The sequence below is a fragment of the Cydia amplana genome, chromosome 9, assembly GCF_948474715.1.
Source record: "Cydia amplana chromosome 9, ilCydAmpl1.1, whole genome shotgun sequence".
Classification (NCBI taxonomy): Eukaryota; Metazoa; Arthropoda; class Insecta; order Lepidoptera; family Tortricidae; genus Cydia; species Cydia amplana.
Genome location: NC_086077.1, coordinates 3,765,401 through 3,783,253, shown reverse-complemented (window position 1 = coordinate 3,783,253; position 17,853 = coordinate 3,765,401).

The following is a 17,853-nucleotide window of genomic DNA, read 5'->3' as shown; positions in this document are numbered from 1 at the left end:
CCGATTAGTACTAGTAAATAATCTATCTATATGTATAAAATTGAAAAACCAGAACGGGATAAAAAACGAGGGAAGAAGCGAGATGGCGCCTTACAAATTTCTAAAAAAAGTTTTTGACACGTTTCTCGAATACGACGCACGTATGATAAAAAAAAAACTGTTCCAATCTATTATCTAAATCTATATATATAAATGCAAGTGTCCTGACTGACTGACTGACTGACTGATTCATCAACGCAGAGCCGAAACTACAAAAGCTAGAAAGTTGAAATTTGCACACTAGGTTAATTTATAAAGTGTACAAGAGATAAGAAGCGATTTTGAAAAATTCAACCCCCAAAGGGGTTAAAAAGGGGATGAAAGGTTGTATGGGGTGCAAGTTTTATTTTAAGCTAGGAATTTGAAACTTTGTAAAAATGTACTATATTAAAAAACAAGAAAACTAATTTCTGCGTTTTCGAAAATTCATCCCCCAAGGTGGTGAAAAAGGGGTTGAAAGTTTGTATGGAGATCAAATATTTTTGTGAGTGTTGGACTTGAAACTTTGTATATAGGGATATTATTATAAGACGGGAAAAGTAATTTCAGCGTTTTTGAAAATTCATCCCCTAACAGGGTTAAAAAGGGGTTGAAAGTTTGAATCCATTACAAATGCTTTGAAACTTTTTAGAAAGGCATAATAGCCGATGACAAAAAAAGTAATTGCGACGTTTTAGGTAATTCAACCCCTAAGGGGGTAAAAAAGGGGATGAAACTTTGTCCTGGGGTGCAAATTTTATTTTAAGCTAGGACCTTGAAACTTCGTAAAAATGTATTAAATTAAAAAACATGAAAACTAATTTCAGCGTTTTCGAAAATTCATCCCCCAAGGTGGTAAAAAAGGGGTTGAAAATTTGTACGGAGATCAAATATTTTTGAGAATGCGGGACTTGAATTTTTGTATTTGGGGATATTATTAGAAGACAGGAAAAGTTATTTCAGGGTTTTGTAAAATTCATCCCCTAACAGGGTTAAAAAGGGGTTGAAAGTTTGTATGGAGTTCAAATTTTATTTTAAGCTAGGAACTTGAAACTTCGTAAAAATATATGTTATTAAAATACAAGAAAACTAATTTCAGCGTTTTTGAATATTCATCTCCTAAGGTGGTGAAAAAGGAGTTGAAAGTTTGTATGGATATCAAACATTTTTTCGAACGCGGGACTTGAATCTTTGTATTTCGGGATATTATTAAAATATAGGAAAAGTAATTTCAGCGTTTTGTAAAATTCATCCCCTAACAGGGTTAAAAAGGGGTTGAAAGATTGAATCCATTACAAATGCTTTGAAACTTCTTAGAAAGGCATAATAGCCGATTACAAAAAAAAGTAATTGCAACGTTTTTGGAAATTCAACCCCTAAGGGGGTTAAAAAGGGGATGAAAGTTCGTCTTAGGGTGCAAATTTTATTTTAAGCTAGGAACTTGAAACTTTGCAAAAAGGTATTAAATTAAGATACAAAAAAACTAATTTCAGCGTTTTTGAAAATTCATCCCCTAAGGTGGTGAAAAAGGGGTTGAAAGATTGTATGGATATCAAACATTTTTTCGAACGCGCGACTTGAATCTTTCTATTTGGGAATATTATTAGAAGACAGGAAAAATTATTTCAGCGTTTTGTAAAATTCATCCCCTAACAGGGTTAAAAAGGGGTTGTAAGTTTGTATGGGGTTCAAATTTTATTTTAAGCTAGGAACTTGAAACTTCGTAAAAAGGTATTATTTTAAACGGGCAATAAATTAATTTCAGCGTTTTTAAAAATTCATCCTTTAAAAGGGTTAAAAAGGGGTTGAAAGTTTGTATGGGGTTCAAATTATATTTTAAGCTAGGAACTCGAGACTTCGTAAAAAGGTATTTTATTAAAAGCGAAGAAAACTCATTTAGTGTTTTCGAAAATTCATCCCTCAAGGTGGTGAAAAAGGGTTTATAATTTTGTATGGAGATCAAACATTTTTGTGAGTAGTAAAATGGTATATTATTAAAATACGAGAAAAGTAATTTCAGCGTTTATAAAAATTCATCTCTTAATTAAAGGGTCGAAAGGGGGTTGAAAGTTTGTATAGGGTTCAAATTTTATTTAAAGCTACATACTTGAAACTTCGTAAAAATGTATTTTATCAAAACAGAAGAAAACTAATTTCAGAGGAGGCCAAACATTTTTTTGAGTGCGGGACTAGAATCGTTGTATAAAGGCATATTATTAGAATACCTTAGAATACCAAGAAAAATAATTTCAGCTTTTAAAAAATTCATCCCCTAAAATGGTTAAAAAGGGTTTGAAAGTTTGTATAGGGTTCAAATTTTATTTAAAGCTAGGAACTTCAAACTTCGTAAATAGGTAGTTAGGTAGTAGGTTTTATTAAATAGAGGACATGAAAATCTTCTAAGGGGGTTTAGAGGGATTACATCGAGGACAATTTTATTCAGTTAGGGGCTTGAAACTTCGTAGGTTGTGAAAGACAAGTCTCATGCGTTGTATAATATTAATAATTAAGAAATGATTAACCGTCCTACCGCAATCTCTTGCTGCATAATGTTCTAAGCTAATGTAGAATATATAACCACCAATATACAAATCCACGCGTACGAAGTCGCGGGCAACAGCTAGTATCAGAATAGAACTAGAGCATTTAATTTACAATAAGCAAAATAAATTTTCATAACAATCTTAATTTTACGACGATCGGCCATTTTCGGCAACTCTCGGTTGGTTTCGTTTCGGTGGTGCTACAGACTAGACCAAATTATTCGTAAGTTAAAGTAACCTAAATTATGTTTGTTATGTTGGTATATAGTTATTTCGGAGTTTTTTTACACGAAGTAAAATAAAAGGTGCTGTCAACCTCAACCTTAGTCTATGCCCATACTAGTGACTTATGCCATATATGACTTATCAATCAAATTAATATTATCATATTATTAATAATTTGTATTTTGTTGTATTAAATTTCTTTTTGAGTTATATTATTTAGATTGACTTTCACAGCTTCGGCAAACATTGTCATTCGTCCGGGGAACGGGCTGCCGAGATGGGCCAAAAATACAAAGTTGATAGCAAGTTATAATGTAGGTAGATAAAGTGCAAGTTCAGATATTTTTGAGCGACCTGATGAAAATAAGCAAATGTATAGTCAGCAGTCAGCTAAATATCGTAATATAACTTTGTTGCCATAGAAATAAGGATGTGTTACGATATGGTGGCGAAATATTGAGAGACAAAAGCGGCTAAGCTTCAGTGGCTCGGATACTTAGAGAGAATGGGAGAGGATCGTGCCGTGACGAGAGCGTACTTGGGACAACGAAATGGGAGACGCCCGATCGGACGTACTAGGTACCGCTGGAACGACGTAGAGTTGCTCAAGATCTGCTCAACCTCGGCCATGTCGACTGGCGAGAGCTATCGCAAGACCGAGAAACATGGCGTGATCTGGTGTCGGAGGCCACGACCAGTGCCGGATTAAGATACTTTGGTGCCCTAAGCATTTCTAGACCATGGTGCCCCCTCTCCCTAGGTTCATCAAGATTACATTGAATTTTCTTGGTAAATTGAGTGGCGTTCATTTTCAATCCGTCATATCATTTTATCACAGATATTGACAGTGCTGCAGCAGTAACTTTGCAACGGAAATATTGCTGCAGTCGCCATCCGAAAGCATATTGAAAACGCGAGCGTAGCGAGCGCGAAAAATTTTCGATAGGAAAAACGCAGTTCGACGCTGTAGCAGTAACTTTGCAACGGTAATGTTGCTCCAGTCGCCATCCGAATGTCACCTTTCTCAAAGTTGGCTTAGCCCTTAAAATCATATTGAAAACGCGAGCGTAGCGAGCGCGAAAAATTTTCGATAGAAAAAACGCAGTTCGACGCTGTAGCAGTAACTTTGCAACGGTAATGTTGCTCCAGTCGCCATCCGAATGTCACCTTTCTCAAAGTTGGCTTAGCTGTCTTTGCTCTTAAAATCATATTGAAAACGCGAGCGTAGCGAGCGCGAAAATATTTCGATAGAAAAAACGCAATTCGATGCTGCAGCAGTAACTTTGCAACGGTAATGTTGCTACAGTCGCCATCCGAATGTCACCTTTCTCAAAGTTGGCTTAGCCTTTAAAATCATATTGAAAACGCGAGCGTAGCGAGCGCGAAAATATTTTGATAGAAAAAACGCAATTCGATGCTGCAGCAGTAACTTTGCAACGGTAATGTTGCTGCAGTCGCCATCCGAATGTCACCTTTCTCAAAGTTCTCAAACTTCCGCAAGCCCGATGGCAAGATTATTTGGCCATGAGCTTGAGGGCCTCCGTGTATGGTCAAATCAAAAGCCTACGTTGGAGACGTTCTTATTTTACTTAGACGGCGGCTGCGCCTTATATGTATATGAGGGTATACAATATAAACAACGTAATGATTTGATTCGTTTTGCTGTTGAATATCACTTCGAGTTCACAGCTATAGAAATTGTAACTTATAATTTGATTATTATTGTATTGTATAGAACCGGAAATGGCGATTTTGACATTTATTTAACGAATTTGGAATTATTATTAGATAAGATAACTGACGAAAACAAAAAAATTCTTATAATAGGCGATCAGAATGTTGACTACCTATCGGATAATAGTTTGAAACGACGTGTTGATGACGTCATAAATAGTTTCGAATGTTTTAACACAGTCCACTTCCCAACTCGCGTGAGCGCTGAATCAGCGTCGTCCATTGACTGCGGTATAGCCAACCGAGTTCGAGATAGCCTTACCGTGGCGCCAGTGGACACGGTTATCAGTGATCACAACGCGCAACGTTTTGAGATCTCAATATTAAAGGAGCCAAGTAAACCTGACCTCCCCGAAAGACGTTTGTTTAATAATGACCGCATTCATTCATTTTATTATGACATTTTAAATTGTAATTTTAATTTTATTTATAACAATGAAATTGACATAGAAATTAAATTCATAAAATTATTTACAATATTATCACACTATATGGATATCCATTTTCCTATCAAAAAATTAAGATTAAGAAAAAAGTCTAAAATATCATGGATGACTGATGAATTGTCTCAATACTTACAAAAATACAATGACTTTCAAGAAATGAGGTTACAATACCCTAATAATACAGTGATAACAGATTGTATTTCTCACTACGCAAATCTTGTGAAAATTTCAACATTGCAAGCTCGAAGAACACATATAGAAAAACGGTTAGCAGAGAGTAGAAATCCATCCAAAGAGATTTGGAAGGTCATTAATGAGGAGGCCGGCACAAAAAGTAGGTCACATATAATCTGTGTAAAAAATCCGTTAACTAACACTAACGTCTCAAAAAAAGAAGCAGCTAATACGCTCAATGAACACTTTTTAACTGTTGCGTCAAAGTATATGGTTCAAAGTGACGAGATGTCATCTACCCGCTTCTTGAGCAATCACCTTAGTAACACCAAAATACCAAATTTCGCCCTCCCCGTCGTAACGCGCGAGCTCTTAGACAAGGTGGTACAGTCATTGTTAAAAACGCGTGCAACTGTTGATACATATGATATATCATTAAACATACTTTTATGTATCTGGCCAGTAATAGCTGATATATTATTAGCCCTTATTAACAATATGTTTGAGGTAGGTGCATATCCTCAGGTGTTGAAGAACACAAGAATATGTCCCGTATTTAAGGGGAAGGGTGATACCGATGATGTCAACAACTATAGACCGATCGCAATTGTACCAACCATCTCTAAATTGGTGGAGTCAATAATTTCATCTAGTCTAATGGACTACTTAGAATCGAATGGACTATTAACGAAGAACCAGTATGCCTACAGAAAGAAAATGTCCACCACCTCGGCAGCCATTAATATATTTGACCAAATTGTCACTGGCTTAGATGAAAAACAAAAGATGGCTGGTATATTTTGCGATCTGTCTAAGGCGTTCGACGTTATTAATCATAAACTACTTTTAACCAAATTATACCGTTATGGAATCACTAATAACACCTACAATTTAATAAAATCTTTTTTAACCAACAGAATACAAGCTGTCAAGTTAAATGCAAGTGGTAAACGATACGATTCTGACGTTGGAACTGCTGATATTGGTATCCCTCAAGGCTCATCACTCGGCAACACCTTATTTCTGCTTTTCGTTAATGACCTTCCAACTGCCATTACGACAGGCCTACCGGTGCTGTTTGCAGATGATACCACAGTTATTGCTAGTGCTCAGACATACGAAGAACTCATTGTAAGGGTGAATGAGACGTGTGTGCAGCTGCAGCAGTGGTTCTCTGCAAATGGGTTACTCTTGAACATAACTAAGTCTAACATTATGCTTTTCTCGGGACGTCATGTTGAAGTACCTCCTTGTTTTGCAAATACACCAATGACAATGTGTGACGAAAACCGGTTTCTGGGGTTCATGATAGATTCCAACTTGAACTGGAAATGTCACGTGGATAAACTCTGCGCCAGATTGAGTGGTGCCGTTTTTGCACTGCGAAAACTAAAACCCCTTATATCCCAGGACGCCTTAAGATCTGTATACTATGCACATTTCCACTCATTAATATCGTACGGTACAATAATATGGGGAAACTCGACAGATGCAAAACGAGTTTTAATTATACAAAAACGCGCGCTACGCATTTTGGCGGGAGTGAATACTAGATACTCGTGTAGGGATCTGTTCGTAGAATATCGCATTATGACGCACTTTTCCTTATATCTTTTTGAAATCATAATGTACGTAAGAAATAATATATCCGAATTCAAACGAGTTCATGTTGAGGGTATAAACGTCCGTTCCACGGGACGGCTAAGAACGGTTCCTCGCCGTATGGCCCTGGCTCAGAAAAACCCACGTGTCATAGGACCTTGTTTGCGCCACGTATTAAATACTTAACCTATGAATTCTGACCTCCTTGTCGGGTTTTCAATATAGACGGCAAGGCGATAATAAAAAGAGAAAAAATGTCACATGTCACATCAATACATGTAAAATAAAACTCGATTCGATATATTGTGTGTTGAAGAAAATGAAACCAAAGGGATCCCTATAATTAAGTATACATACAACAAAATAAAGTGCCGCCGAATCAGTGGAGACTGGAGACTCTATAAGGAGGAAAACGCAGAACCAGTGCATGTAAGTTTTTCCGCATCCCCATTTTTTGGCCTTTGAACCGGTTTCCAAATTTACCTTTAAAAATATTACATAATAACCTTGTTGCTCACTGAATCGCGTAGGTACAAAATATAATTTCGGATTTCCTTTCGGTTTCTTAATTTTCAAAAAAATGTTCCCGTCATAATTCTATTTCAAAGTACGGTCAGTAAATTAATTTATTCTTATTGTCTGTTATTTTTATTTCATATTTCATTTACGCGTAGCGTGTGGGATTATTCATCACGCTACCTTATAAATGCGTTACAAATAAATTTCGTATTTTGTAACTGTCATATTGTGACATAATTTTCACGGAACATTTTTGCACACCATATTCGTTAAGTATATAATTTCAGTGTATTTTAAGTTACTAAATACACTCTACTAAACTGAAAGCTACGGGTAAATTATTCCTAAAAGCCTCAGTTTTTCATAAACTGTAATTAACCTATTGCGAAGGTTACACTTGTATTAAGGTATTATACAAGCGTAACGTTCGTATTTACTTCATTTTCCTTCGACTTGCATTAAGGTATTATACAAGTTGAATATAATTTATAATTATTTGTGCATCTTAGCACAAATTGTTCATATTTTTTCGTGCTGTCATAGTAATAACTAGGTAACCATGGCAACGCGACTTAAGCTCGCGGAAGCAAAACGTGCTCAATGTTTCATGCGTTTACAAAATATTTATGACATGATTCCAAAGTTAAGCAGTGACAAGAAGGCTTTCTCGCAGTTCATCGCGCAAGCTCGATTGGTCGATCAACTGAGAAAAGAATTTATAGAGTTGATGGATGAAGTCAATCTTCTGAACTTGGAGTTGGACCCGGAGTACATCGTCAACTACAGCGCAATGAATGCGTTTGAAGATCTCTACTGCGTAATCAAATGTCAAATTTCGAAAATTGATGCACCTGTTCCGAGCCTCTCGGCATCCAGGGATTCGAGCCATTCATGTAAGGACGACTCCATTAAAATCCCTCGGATTGAACTTCCTTCTTTCGATGGAGATATTCAAAACTTCCCATTCTTCTATGAAACATTTAAGCGTGTCATACATGAGAATAAAAAACTTACGGATTCTGAGCGTGTTCATTATTTGTTTAGTCATTTGACAGGAAAGGCAAAGTCGATCTGTGCGGGAGTTATACCTGCCGCAGAAAATTACAACACAGTTTGGGAAGCATTGATCGCGAAATATGATGATAAACGCGCATTAGCTACGTCATATTTAAACCAGCTGTTTTCGATGAAACCTGTCAACATCAACGGTCCTTCGGCATCTAATTTAGAAAAAATAATTGATTCGTTTGCTGCTACTATTTCAGCAATAAGACAACTCAAGCTCGAAAACTTAAGTGACTTTATTTTCATTCACCTGGGTCTTAAGTTATTAGATTCAGATACCACAAAGAATTTCGAGATGTCTATTCGGAATTCTTCTACAATGCCTACATATGACGAATTCATTTGTTTCGTTAGGGAACAAGTGAAGATTTTATATCGGACATCGCAACGAACGCCAACTAAGGCTGAAAGCGGCTCCGCTGCCAACACTAGCAGCGTGCGAGCTCCCCTCCCTCGCACGCCCCAAGCGTATGTTAGCACGCAAGGGCATGACAACGGAAGTTCATGTGCTATGTGCAAGAGTAATGATCACTCGCAACTTTATAATTGCAATAATTTCATGAAACTCACGCCTAACGAAAAATTTAATTTCGTTAAGGAAACTCACGCGTGCACTAATTGTCTGAACACGCATCATACTGCATCGAAATGTTCCTCGAAGAAAACTTGTCGTAAATGTAAAGGCAAACATCATACAACGTTACACTTCGAAAACTCAAAACCTGCAATGAATAACAACGAGTCCAAGTCTTCATCTAAGGATGATAGTGAAGCTAGCACAAGTTCATCCGTAAAGGACAACGGTGCCTCTGTATGTACTCATTCGGCATCGGGACAGACTACATCACCCTTGACGGAAATTCTCGCCACTGCTCAGGTACTCGCTAGTGGGCGTAACGGCAAGGACAAGGTTTTGAGATGTCTGCTGGATCCAGGATCACAGAAACATTACGTTACATTGAAGTGCTGCAAGAATTTAGGTCTTCCTGTACACAGCAGCCCAGTGACGTCAATAAATGGATTAGGTGGAACAACGATAACACAACCCATCCGAGGAAATGTCAACTTAACATTTAGGTCAAGATATGATCCTAAACATCAATATACTATCGAAGCGCTTGTTTTAGATGAGATTACGCCTGATTTACCGACCTGTCATATTGATCAATCTGCAACTGATCTGTTTGATAATTTACATCTAGCAGATGACTCTTGGGCGATTCCAGGTGAAATTGACGTACTTCTTGGTGTTAAGTTATTCACCAAATTGTTAATGTCAGATAAAATTGAAAACGAACCTGGTTTGCCTGACGCTTTAGAAACTACACTGGGGTACATCATACTAGGCGATGCTCCCGCAGTTAACGCTTCCTACTCAGCAGCTGGGTATTTTACTTCGGTTGATGTCGGAAATTTAATGCAAAAATTCTGGGAAATTGAAGATTTGGATGGAGGAGTGATTCATAGTCCAGACGAGAAAAAAGCTGAAGATATTTTCAAGAATACAATCAATCGTTTGGAAGACGGACGTTATGAAGTAGCACTTCCGTTTAAATTGGACCCAAGCAATTTAGGCGATTCTTACAAGACTGCTGAACGCAGATTTTTAGCGCTTGAAAGAAAATTCGTCAAGCAACCTGAATTAAAACCAGCTTATGATGAAGTTATCCGTGAACATATTGATAAAAAATATTTATCTGAGGTTCCAAATGATAAGTCAAATGATGCTTATCACATACCCCACCACGCAATTGTCAAAATTGACAGAATAACCACAAAGGTTAGAATTGTGCTGGACGCTAGTGCACAGACCACAAGCGGTTTATCGTTAAATGACATACTTCACGCAGGACCAAGTCTTCAAGCTGACTTGTTCTGCATTCTCCTAAACTTACGATTGTTTGGTATTGCTATCACGTCTGATGTACGTCAAATGTATCTGTGTATTGACGTACGGGGGGAGGATCGTCCTTATCAGCGTATACTTTATAGGTTTAATCCTGAAGAAACTATAAAGGTATTTCAGTATAATAGGGTAGCCTTCGGTCTACGTAGCAGTCCTTTTCTGGCACTGCGAACTGTTAAACAGTTAGTAGCTGATGAAGGTGATAAATACCCACTCGCAAAGGAAATTGCATCTCGTGATATTTATATGGATGATGTAGCCAGTTCCGTTATTGATGAAGACCAAGCTATGCAAGCGACTAAACAACTGCTGGATTTGTTCTTGAAAGGTGGATTCCAACTGGCAAAGTGGTCGTCAAATTCTGCAGCTGTTCTGAAAGAAATACCGAAAGGACTACATTTATCCCAAAGTGTCACCTTCGACGATGATACAACGTTGAAGATTTTAGGTCTGCGTTGGTATCCTGGTGAAGATGTATTCAAGTTCCAGGTTAGTCCCGACGATCGACCGTGTAGTAAAAGAAACATTCTTTCATCGGTAGCTCGACTATTCGATGTTCTGGGCCTAGTTGCCCCTGTAATTGTGTTCGCTAAGCTTCTAATAAAGGAGTTATGGCTTTTGAAAATTGATTGGGACGAATTGCCGCCTGATCATATTGTACGCCAATGGCAACAGTTCCAAGGTGAACTACCGCTACTATCTAACATTAGCATTCCCAGACATATTGGTGTCATTGAAAACTGTTCATTAACTATAGTCGGCTTTTCAGATGCTAGTGAAAGAGCTTATGGTGGAGTGGTTTATGCCTACGTCACTTTTCCTAATGATGACCGAGGTGTCATTAATTTAATTTGCGCTAAATCTAAGATAGCGCCCGTGAAGGTTGTCAGCCTAGCAAGACTGGAATTATGCGCAGCATTGCTATTGTCACAACTTATAAAAAGGGTGGTTGATACCTACTCAACCAGATACCCAATCGACTCTGTGTTGGCCTTCTCCGATTCAACAGTGACACTTTGTTGGATTCATTCGTCGCCTCATCGATGGCAAACTTTTGTGGCCAATCGAATTACCAAGATCCAAGATAACTTATCAAGCGATCATTTTTATCATATTAAGGGAACAGAAAATCCAAGCGACTGCCTGTCTAGAGGCTTAACTCCAGCTCAACTGGTGATCCATCCTCTATGGCTATCAGGCCCTCCATGGATGAAACTCCCGAAAAACGAATGGCCGATTCAGGCGTTTATACCAGACGAAGTCAACGTTCCTGAAGAAAAAACGGTTTCTTTAGTGACTTGTGACAATTCGAACGACAACTTAATTTATGATTTGTCTAAACGGTTCTCGTCATGGGTTAAATATGTACGCACAGTTGCCTATATCTTAAAATTTATAAAACGATTACCTAAAGGCCCTATTAATGCTGATGACTTAACAGCAGCCGAATTAGAAATCGTACGAGCTCTACAAAGAGTTTATTTCAGTCAACATATTTTAGATATGACCCTGAAAAAAGGGTTTACAAAGGCTTTAGCAAGCCTGAAGCCATTTATTCAAGATGGAATCCTTCGCGTCGGAGGACGTCTCAGTAATTCTGATGAAGATTACGATTATAAACATCCTTTGTTATTGCCACGTCGTGATCACATCATTAACCTACTGGTCGATTATTATCATCGACACCATTTACATGCAGGACCTGAAACTCTTATATCTATTATACGACATCGATTCTGGATCATAGCAGCTCGATGTATTATTCGTCATCGCATTCATTTATGCAATTACTGCTTCCGGACCAAGCCAAAGGCTAACTCCCCAATGATGGCAGATTTACCAGCGTGCAGGGTAAATCAAGTTGAGAAAGCCTTTATACATACTGGCTGTGATTACGCTGGTCCGTTGTATTGTACACCTGTTCGACGAAGAGGCGTGAAGAGTCAAAAGGTTTATTTGTGCTTATTCACATGTCTCACAACGCGAGCAATTCATTTAGAACTTGCAACTGACTTAAGTACAGCAAGCTTTATGTCAGCATTTAAGCGGTTTTTATCCAGACGTGGTCCTGTAAAATATATGTACAGCGATAACGGAACCAACTTCCAGGGAGCCAATACATATTTGCAAGAACTTCATAATTTCCTTGCGAATGAGTATCGAGACGCTTGGGAAACTGAACTATCAGCCAATAAAATAATTTGGCGATTTATTCCCCCCAGTGCTCCACATTTTGGAGGATGTTGGGAAAGTAACGTTAAATGCGTCAAATCACATTTGTTTCGTACGATAGGTAAACAAATCTTGTCATTTCAGGAATTAATGACAATTCTATGTGAAATTGAGGCTTTATTAAATTCTAGACCGCTATCCGTGTTAAGCTCTGATCCAGCTGAACCTTCCGCATTGACGCCAGCTCATTTTCTTAATGTTACTCCATTGAAATATCTTCCAGCTGCGTCTGTTGCGGAGGTAACATCTGATCATCTTTTGCAAAGATATCAATTATTAGATCGCTTAACGCAATCATTTTGGAAGAGGTGGCGCGATGAGTATTTGCACACGTTGCAAACCAGACAAAAATGGAATACTCCTTCTCAGCCTATTAAGGAAGGAACTGTTGTAGTCATCCTTCAAGATAATGTTATGCCTCTACATTGGCCGTTAGGTCTTATAACTCAACTCTTTCCAGGCAAGGACGGTATTGCCAGAGTTGCTTTGGTTAAAACAAAATCAGGCACACTTAAAAGACCTTTGGTCAAATTATGTCCTTTGCCTTCTCAATAATATAATTTCATATTTCTATTAGTATTTAGTTATCTCTCTCAAGTTATGGAGGCTTCATATGTTTATGTCAATTTAGTTTTCTCTGAGCAATAAGGATGCTATTATGTAGTAAATGATTTATTTTAAATAACTTTTTGAAAGCTATTCCTTTCAAGGCCGGGGGAATGTTTGCGCCACGTATTAAATACTTAACCTATGAATTCTGACCTCCTTGTCGGGTTTTCAATATAGACGGCAAGGCGATAATAAAAAGAGAAAAAATGTCACATGTCACATCAATACATGTAAAATAAAACTCGATTCGATATATTGTGTGTTGAAGAAAATGAAACCAAAGGGATCCCTATAATTAAGTATACATACAACAAAATAAAGTGCCGCCGAATCAGTGGAGACTGGAGACTCTATAAGGAGGAAAACGCAGAACCAGTGCATGTAAGTTTTTCCGCATCCCCAACCTACCTATTATGAACGACTTCCGGCCGTTATAAGAAGTGAACTGTGTGATCAAGCATTTAAACGCCGATTAAGAGATTTTTTGTTGGATAAACCGTTGTACTCTGTTAGCGAATTTATGAATGATGTATAGATTTTGACGATCCGCCACAGGAGATACTATCTTGACATTATTTTAAAATCTTATCATTCTGTAATTATTTTATTTTTAATTTAATATTTTATTGATTATATTCTGGTGACATCCTTGTTTTGACGATCATAATATGAATTCTTGTAGATTGACATGCCTGCAATTTATAATGTAATCTGTATTATGAAATAAATAAATCTATCTATCTATCTATCTATCTATTATTACGTGCTCTCACTCTCTTACTCCTACGACCCTTCGTTATTAGATGGGTACTTCTAGACGTACAAAAAGTTTCATATTGTAGGTACATACATTTTTTTGCCTACGTTTTTGGTGCCCCCCTAGACGTGGTGCCCTAAGCACGTGCTTGTTTTGCTTATGGGTTAGTATTTTTAAATAAATACCTACGTAGATGAAAAAATACAATCTTGCCTTTTATCAAATCACATCATTTTTTGAGTAATTTGCGAATTAAGTTATCCAAATAACGGAAATAAGCAAATAAGAAATCCCTATCACAGTTATATAACCTGGCAGGGTTGAATACATAATAATGTCGGTATTTAACTAAACATAAGACAAACTCTTTATTTCATTTACGCGAGCGGAGCTGCGGGCCTGTCTAGTAAAGAATAAAATTCTTGTTTTAGTTTTTACATACTTGTATTCAATAACAAAGGACAGTTGAAACACTGGAAACCAATATGGTAACATACTTTTAAGAGTAAATGTAGGCTCTTGTGCCAAGTGTCCTGACTGATCTAAATATAACAAAAAATTCTTACTTTGCATTTTCCTTATTTATGTTTAAGTACATCTTGAATAAGACCGCAACCACGCTGTCTACACGACTTTGAATACCATTTCGCCTATGTGTAGTTATCTCTGATTCCGTTCAAAGGAGTACCAGATTGAAAATGATTGAAGCTAAGCGCTATTCCGCCAGCGAGTTCAGAAGCCGAAGACAAGTTTACATGCATGACATGCATCGTTTGGGATACCAAACTCCCTGCCATTGCAGTATTGGGAAACGTGTGCTGTCACTGTAAATTTCCTTGATAGTAGTCGCGTTAGAGTTTGGGCCCGATTCGGATTTTGTAATAGACATCTATTAGATATCTTTTAGACATCGCCAAGATAAGATAACGATATGTTTAATATCTAACCTGTCAAATTTAACATTTCCGCGATTCTGGAGATACTCTTGAACGATTTCCACAAGATATTACTTAGAGATATAATTCACATCTAACAGATATCTAACACGATCTATCGTAAAAGTGATATTGGTTGCCCGAATTGCGCTGCAAAAGAGAACTAGTTGCAATCTAAACTATAACGTATCTAGAATGGATCTAGTACGTGTCGTCTCTTGTGAATATCATGAAGTTCGAATACGGCAGTATGTCGAGAGTGTAATTAATGTTCATATGTAGGAGATTGACAGTGACAACTTCTGTTGCCCTTTGCTCACTGCTCGAGCATTAGAAAGCGACATAATATTTATTAAAAAACACAACTGTGTGTAGTTCTAGAACAAGCATGACTTTCTGTTGAAGATTTTATGTTAAGATATTATTTGAAAATTTTATTTATCTTTTAAGGAAATGTTCATTTTGAAACGCGAACTTTAGATTTTTTTCTAGGGAACTATTTGTTTAAAAATATCTTACTTTTATTTTCTAGGGTAATATAGTTTAAGAATTAGCTTATTTAAAAATCATTGCCCTGAAATAGTTATTTGTACAACAAGAGATCAAAGTTTGATATTTATTCGAGTGCTTATTTTGAGTCCCGTGCAGGCGAAAGATTCTATAATAGCTTCTTGCTACGCCCGTGAATATAATTTAGAATCTTGAGCGTAGTAAGGGACTCAAAAGCGCACGAGATGTAAATAACTTTGATCTCGTGTAGTACACAAAATTTTTCACCGGAGCAGTGCACGGCTATTAGACAACTTGAAATGTAATCCTTCTTCATCACTTAATACCTGCACTTATGTTTTCTTAAGATATACAAACAATTAAGTTTACTTACCGCAATCGAACACAAAAACAAAACGTAATAATAAATAGCAGTAAAAAAAAACAAACATCAACCACTGACTTAATATAAAAGAAATAGACACACAAAGCAGAACAAAAACGTCAAGAAATGTGGATCCCAATGACGTTTCGCACCATTTGCATTGATGATAAAAACGCTTACGTAAATTTTGAATCAAGATAAATGTTTCGTACAGAAAAGAGCTTAATGTCGTAAGCATTAAGTGTCAAATTTGCATACATAAGTACCAACACTGTTAAAAAATTTAGTCCGATGGCACGAAACGTAACGTATTTACGTCAAGCAACGTCAAACGAGAATAATGAACGAATGGAGTCACTTTGGTACCCTTGAATAGGTATTACTGTACAGAAAAACCAATTGAAGTAATAAATAAAACAAATTTAATTTAATCGGGAGTTTAAATAAAATTAATTCACGGTTCAAATTCAAACAAATTAAATTTTTAATAAGTAAGTATACGTCTTTAAATACTAATTTCCTTGAAATAAATTCAACTTATTAAATAAAATAACTGTGTATTTTAGATCTACATTTACTCATCGCACGGGTGCACGGGGACATTTAGGTACTGATTGGATTATTTTTATAAAGTCCATACATTATAAAAAAAATCGGGTTGTTCCCACTAGTTACCACCAAGTTGATATCAGTGGTAACTACTAGGATTTTTTTTCCCACCTTTTACCACTGGTAACTACTACTGGGAAAAATAATTCCCACTAGTTACCACCAAAGCGAGTTGGTGGAAATAACCCAAAAAAATCCTGTGGTTGTCACTGTGTTCAGACAGGTTTAGCATTTACAATTAGTCGATATAAGCCCTTATTGGTTGTCGGAAACAGGGAAATGGGCCGATCACACAAGTGCCGTTTTGCTTTGTTTAAAACTGCATCACCCCTATCTCTTGCTATAATTAAATTGCAGTCCACTTTGTACGTCGCATAGGTTTTCTTGGAAATCTTGAATTTAAACATAATATTATTCCTTACGAATTCCATATAAAAATAAAAATAAATATTGACCTCACATCGACTCATTAGATTTTTGTTCCTTGACATCCCTTCTTTGGTACTAACAAATTAATTTATTCAAAACCATAAAATTACCACCAGATTACATAAATTATGTAATGCTATCCAAAGAACTAACCGAAAGAAATACATTCCATCCTTTTTCCTTGTTTTATCATTGTTATTTTTACATATTTTAACGGCACATTTCGTAATTGTTGACAACTTCACATTTGAGCGTTTCAAACAAGACTAAACGAAAAACTAACGCGTGATCTGTTTCAACGTTACTTTTGTGGGGCCATTTTTTGCGGCTGATTGGGTATCCAGTTCTTTATTCTATATCAATGAAGTAAAATAATTAATTTTGCGTGATGATCTGTGTATTTTTTGAGTTTTATATATTTAATTGTACAATAAAATACCTAAAATATAGTATTTTATCAGTTTTTATCAAATCTTAAACTTTATTTTTATTAATTAATTATTAAGAATTCATACTCGTACGTGTTTTGGAACGATGCGGTCTGAAGTTTTCGGGGGTCTATTATAAACCGTGAATATACCGTTGAATGTCGTTTTAACTTTTCTTTGTCTGTTTCTTTTTGCTAACAGTGTGAAAGGGGCAGAGATAATAGAACCCAAGTATTTCAAACTTGTATTAGACCCCGCATGTTGAAATGACATTTGACTATAAAGGTCACTTGAATGTCATTTTGTCTCACTCAGGGAGCAAAATCGCATTTTGCTCACTGTTTTTAAGAAGCAAAGTACCCTTGTTCAAGCTGCTGAGGTGAAAAAATATTTTACTAATAAAGCAACTAACTTACTGTTACTGTTGCAGTTACAATCAGAATGTACTCTTAAAAAGTATAATTACGTAACATGGACGTTGTACCAGATGCAACTGCTATAATCAGTGACCTAAGCAAACTGCATCTGGTTCCTAGTCTAAGGTACCGGATTTCTCCCGGGAAGAATCTACGGCGGCCAGACTTGAACCGTACAAATGCTGTTTCGTTTAGCCCCGTTTATAATCTATTATTTCCCGCAGACAATATTGGCAGTAGGTATTAATTTTTACAACAAGTCTTGCCTGTGGCATACTGAATGACTTATTTATCGGTACTGTAAGGTCAGGAAAAAATACTATCTGCTTTTG